Genomic DNA, 6,918 nt, shown 5'->3' with positions numbered 1-6,918 from the left:
CCCCAGTAATTAACTCATTAATTGCACAGGGAATAATAATCCCTTGTAAATCTGAATACAACACACCCATCCTGCCTGTTAAAAAACCAAAAAGAGGGCCCAATGGCAAACACCTCTATAGATTCCTGCAGGATTTGAGGGCTGTGAACAATCACATTATAAAAAGACACTCCATAGTTTCCAATATCAATACTATTATTTCTTCTATTCTTAGCACAGCTACATACTTTACAGTAGTAGACTTGTGCTCAGCCTTCTTTTCCATACCCATACATGAGAACTCGAGACATCTTTGCTTTCACCTGGCAGAGCCGTCAATACTACTGGAGTCATCTGCCACAAGGTTTTGAAGATAGCCCGAGCTTATTTGAGCAAATTTTGAGCCAAGATACAGATAATATAAAATAAAAAGAAAGTAAATCAAGTATGTAGATGACCTACTCTTGGCCTCAATAGATATGGAAACATGTCAGGAAGATAGCAAGCACCTTCTTTTGGAATTGCACAAAAGAGGTCATAAGATCTCAAAGGATAAGGTTCAGTGGTGCCTCCCTAAAGTAGAATATTTGGGGTTCATCCTATCTGCAGGTGCCCGCTTGATTTCTCCAAAATGAATTGAGAATATTCAAAATTTAAGTGCTCCTACCACTAAGAAACAGTTATGAGCAATTTTGGGAGCAACAGGGTTTTGTAGACAGTGGATTCCTTGCTATGGGGAAATTACTAAACCCCTTATAGCACTAACAAGGGATTCGGTCCCTGAACCCCTCAAATTAGAACCAGAACATCTGTCAGCTCTATCAGATCCAAAAAAGACTATCCTGTCTGCCCCTGCTCTAGGCATCCCAGATTACAACAAGCCATTTACTTTGTATGTACATGAGCAAAGAGGGGTAGCTTCAGGTGTTTTAACTCAGACTTTGGGACTTTCTCAGCACCCAATTGCCTATTATTCTGCCCAACTGGACCCAGTAGCATCAGGAGCACCACCATGTCTTAGAGGAGTAGCTGCTACAGCCTTACTAGTGACAAAAACTGTTGATCTAGTATTGGGATGCCCATTGACAATTATGTGCCCACATGAGGTAGAAGCATTGTTGTTAAGACATAGAACACAGGCATTTTCTGATCAGCGAATTACAAGGTATGAAATAACCTTGTTAAACAATGCAAACATTACCTTGAAGCACTGTTCAACTCTTAACCCTGCCACCTGGCTTCCAGATTTACCAATTTCAGGAGAACCATTACATAGTTGTGAAACACTAGTGTCCATGGCAGAAAAGCCTTGAGATGATCTCTTGGACACTCCCTTAAACAACTCAGATCTGGACTTATTTACTGATGGTTCTTCTTTTATGAGAGATGGCATATGCTACACTGGAGCTGCTGTAGTCACAGAATTTGCCACTGAGTGGTCAGCTTCTCTGCCCTCTAATATTAGCTCTCAAGGGGCAGAACTCATAGCTTTGAAACATGCCTATATAATTGCCAAGGATAAAAAGGCAACAATTTATATGGATTCTAGATATGCTTTTGGCATTTGTCACTCAGTCAGGATGCTATGGCTCCAGAAAGGATTTTTAACCTCAGTTGGGAAATCCATAGCTAATGCAGAAATTATTAATGAAGTTCTTTCTGCTCTCAAAGTGCCTGAACCCATAGCTGTAGTTCATTGCTCTGCCCATACAGGTGGCTCTGACCCTGTCTCTAGAGGAAATGACTGAGCAGATGCCGCTGCAAAGCTAGCAGCCATAGAAGGACCTAGATTAATTTTAACATTAATAACCACTGATGATTTAAATTTATCACTTGCCTATAATGAAAAGGAAGTGGAAAAATGGATACAAAAATTTAAAGCAAAACAGATTAATGGAGTGTGGGTATCGTCTGAAGGGAAACCCCTGCTCCCTAGAAGTTTCTATCACCAAATTTGCCAATCTGTTCATAAAAATGATCACTTTGGTACCCAGGGCATCATAGACTCTGTTAAGAGAGTATGGATAGCCCCCAGTATAACTACCATAGCCTCTAAAGTGTGTTCAGTCTGCTCTACTGCCAGGCATATAACCAACATGCCTTTTGTGGCAAAGCTTTCAGTGGGCGTCCTCTGGCTTACACACCTTTTGAGCACCTACAGAAAGATTTCATAAAAATGCCAAAGACCGGACATTATAAATTTTGTCTAGTCATAGTAGATCAACTGACCAGATGGCCAGAAGCATTTCCTGCGACCCGAGCCACGGTGGCTTTTGTTGCTAACGTTCTTTTAAAAGAAATTATTCCTCATTTTGGCCTGCCAGCATGTATTGATTCCAATAGAGGAAGTCATTTTACTGATTCTGTCTTAAACCAAATATATTCTTGCTTGGGGATAACTCTCAAATTTCATGTTCCATATCATCCCCAGAGCTCAGGCCAAGTTGAAAGGATGAATAAAGAACTTATAACTATGACTGGCAAATTATGCACTGAGACCCATTTAAAATGGCCTGAAAATCTCCCTCTGGCCCTATTTTATCTTAGAAGCAGGCCTAGAGGAGACTTACATATTTCACCATTTGAGATGCTTTTTGGACTTCTGCCTATACAGGCTAAGCCTTTCTCCCCGGCATATACCTCACTATTAGGGGGAGATACTACTATTGCTTCCTATATACAGGAATTACAGCATAAACTACGTGAACTTCATGAATATGGAGCTGCAGTACAAGCCGGACCACTAGACTTTTCACTTCACGACCTGAACCTAAGAGACAAGGTGTATATTAAAAATTTTCAGCATACTGCACAACTCAGCCTTCGTGGGATGGACCATTCCAAATATTGTTAACTACTCCAACATCTATAAAGGTTGGAGAAAAGGACTCTTGGATTCATTGCTCACATGTAAAGAGAGCATTTTCTGCTGAGACTGATTGACTGTATCCTATCATAAGCATTGAAGATAATAATCCATTGACAAGTGGATGCTGTTTTTTCAAAAACACATTGAATTCCTGATTTTTTCTTCTCTTTCCCTTATTTTTTATTATTGCTTTTCTTTTGAATATTTGATTTTTTCCCCTTTCCTCATTTCTTGTAAAAAAGGTACATACAATTAATTTTTTTTTTCTCTCTCTGCAGTAATATAAGTTTAAAATACATACCCAAACAGCTTTAGACTGTGGGAACCTGCCATTTATTGATAAAATGTTATGGGACTATGATTAATGTTTGTGTCTGATTCCAGGAAATGGGATAAAAAAAAGGAGCACAGACTTTACCTGAATAGTGCCAAAAGAGCACACAGGAAATACTAATGTGGACTCGATGTTGCGACGCTTGACATACATTAAATCATAGGACTTCCTTGTATCTACACTCTTTATAAAGTACTCATACAAGTACAAAAATTTGACTATCATGCTGGCTCCCCATATCCTTGAGAATGAAAAAAGTCAGACCAGGGAATGACTCTTCCCTATCAAAATAAAATTCTAGTTCCTTTCCTTCTTATAATATGAGAACTTCCTGTAGTCTTGGCTGCAAATGAGTAAGTGAAATATTACTGCATTCTGTCCTACAGACTTGTGGGATAGAAATTACTGTAAATTGGACCTTTACAAGGGCCCAACATTTTATACATAGATTTTGGTATTTTGATTCTGATTTTGAATTTTATACATAGATTTTGGTATTTTGATTCTGATTTTGAATTTTTTTTCCCTTTCTCCCCAAATTTTAACTTTCTTCCATATTTTTTCCCTTTATAGATTTTTATTTTTTGTTTGTTTTGTTTTTTTTTAATTCTTTTAATAACTGACTCATATACCCCCATAACTCAACAATGCATCCTGAGCTGAACTGGATATTTTTAACACCCACTTCAGGGGGGATTGTATTTTAATAAAATTCCAAGATTTTGAAAAGGTTTTTTTGTTTGAGAAACATCTTCAAGGAATAAGCTTGCTAACTCCTAAATCCAGAGAATGAACTGTTGCAGAAAGATGCCAGAAAACCTACATTACATCAAGATCAAGAATGAACCTTGGGGTGTGGTTGCTTGAACTGAAGATTGATTGAATTTATTTTGAATCTACACTCTTCTGACAAAGGGGACTGCCCCTTAATTGGCTTTTGTCAATGTGCCCAGCAAAACATTGGTTTTACTATCTCTCTCTATCTCTCCTATTTTCCCCTTATCTCTAACTATTGTAATTTCATAGGTAGTATGTTTACAAGACCCATCGGAGAGGTTAGCCTTCCTTGGGCCTCGGGGGGATTGTGAATTTCAAAACTACTCAACCCTGTTCAAACCATTCTTTAGAGGATGGGATTTGGCTATTTCCTGATCAATAACAATAGAGATACTTGGAATGACAGAATCAGGTCTTGGAAACTACAATCTCCACCCTACTCAAGGAAACAGGATTTAGGAAGGGCTGCAGCAAAGCTCAAGATTTAATTATTTGAGAATGTGGCCTTCAACAGACATGTGCAAAGGGGACAGACCTCTGGGCGGTCCTGGGTGAAGCTGGAGCCACCATTGGCACAGGTGAGACACAGGAAGTGAGGTAGAGGACAGCTGAGGAGTCTGGGGACTTCCTGTGTGGAGAGAGAGTGTGGTGGTTGGAGCCTGGTGTTTTGGAGTGGAGGCCCTGAGACTGTTTCTCCATTTTGGTCACATGAGTGATAGGGACTGATCTCTTTTCTTTGCCTCGGCTATCAAAGGCCTTGGGCCTTTGGTCCAGCCTAAGCAGAGGGGGTATTTAAGCCATATTCCCTTCTCTCCCCTTTCTCTCTCTCTCTCTCTCTCTCTCTCTATCTATCTCTCTCTCTCTCTCTCTCTTTCTCTCTCTCTCTCTCTCTTTCTCTCTCTCTCTCTCTCTTTCTCTCTCTCTCTAATACCTTTCTTCCTACTGTTAGTAATTAAAAACTCCATAAAAGATTGACTGCTGACTTGAGTTTTCATTTAGGAATTACATATCTGAATTCCTTGGCGACCTTAAATTAATATATATCAGTCTTTTAATGTGATTTCCATATCACAAGAACAAACAACTGATATGTAAATTTCACTCTCATTTTTACTGGTCAAAGAAGGGATAAATACATTTCTTAAGAACAGAAATACATTTCATTTCACAGAGAAAGAGAAAAGAAAGGAGAGCGAGAAGAGAGATAGCAGATAGCAAAGGACATTGGGGAGTGGATTAAATGAAGGATTATTCCTAAAAAAAATAAATTCTAATGATGTCCAAAAATATTTATACATCTTTTTTGAGACTGCAAAAAATGGGAACCTGAAAGGGTACTTATAATTTGGGGAATGTCTGAAGAAGTTATGGTGTAATTTCTTCCTTTCTGTTTTGTATAAAGTTTGTTTGTATATTGTTTTCCCCATTAGATTATGAGCTCCTTGAAGGTAGAGACTGTCTTTTGCCCCTTTTTGTTTCTCCAGTGTTAAGTATGGTGCCTGCCACATAGTTGACACTTAATAAATGTTTATTAATTTATTAAACACAAGGAACAATTTGTAATCCAGTTTGCATGAAATAGAGAATGTGAGCAGAGGACTAATGTGAAATAGTGGAATAGAGGGCTTTAAGATATTTTATTTTCCCAATTACACACAATAACAATTTCCCACATATGTTTTCTGAAATTAAAAGATACAAATTGTCTCCTTCTTTCCCTTGCCTACTCCTATTCAGAGGTGGTAATTAATTAAATAGGCATATATGTATCTCTGTGTGTGGCGATATCTAGATACAGATATAGACAAACACATATGCAAAGTGTCCCAAAACCCTTATTTCAGTTTTAAGCTATTAAACTGTAAATGTTTGAAACATCTTGTTACTCCAACACAAAGAGAATACGAGTAATTGCAACAATAGTAGTGACAATGACTTAAGTCTATTTAAGCTAATAACTTGGAATTGAGCTATTAAAATTTAAAACTATACTAATATCTTTGGGATGTCCTGCACATGTTTATTATGAGTAGGAGTAGGAAACTGGGCCTGTGATTTCACTGATTCAGGAAACTCTCATAAGGAAAGTCTTTGACCAATCCAAGTTGAAACCTTCTCTGTAATTCAGGTAATTGACAATATGTATTACAAGATAAAATAAAAAAGTAGATTATTCTGATTTGGAGGCCAGATCTGTATCTAACATATTCCATTACTATATCTATACATATGCATATACAAATATATAAAGGCAGGGGACAAAGGAGAGGAGGGAAGGAAGGAGGAAGACAGACAGAGGTAAAAAGATCACAGTAGGAAGTGATCTCAAACGGCCATGGAGATCTCATTTTTACAGTTGAGGAAACTGAGGCAAAGGATCTGAGCCCAGGTTCTCTGACTTCAGAGGCAGTTCCCTTTCCCCCATCAATTGTAAACTCCAAGGCATTAAATAGTCTGCCATGTTTATGAGGCCCATCAGAAGAGGCATCCAGAATTGTGAGCATTCTGAAAAGAGCTAGACTGCTAGTTGAGTCTTTACTACCAAACTATTTTCACAAACTGGCAAGTCCCCTTCATCCCTTACCCCAATCACTAAGGCTTTCCCCAAAAGGGAGTTTGGCTTTAAGTGTATCCTGGAAAGTGGACTGGATTTAGGGTCCAAGTTCTTAACCTTTTTTCCCCAAACACAGACCCCTTCTGTCTCAGTATAACATCTTTAAATAGTTGTACAGAGTTATCCATTTCAATGAGTGGTTATTGAAAATAAAGATGTAATTTTTTTTCTTTCTAAGTTCATAAACTGCCTGCTCTAATGTGGATATTCTAAAAGGGTATTTTGAACTGGATCAACAAACATATAACCCATCATTTAGAAATGACAATTTGGGTATTGGCATGGCTTCCAAGAAAAATATAAAATGTCAGCTCTGAAGTAGACTATGGAAGTCATTCTGACAGT

The sequence above is a fragment of the Monodelphis domestica genome, chromosome 3, assembly GCF_027887165.1.
Source record: "Monodelphis domestica isolate mMonDom1 chromosome 3, mMonDom1.pri, whole genome shotgun sequence".
NCBI lineage: Eukaryota > Metazoa > Chordata > Mammalia > Didelphimorphia > Didelphidae > Monodelphis > Monodelphis domestica.
This window is presented reverse-complemented; position numbering follows the sequence as displayed.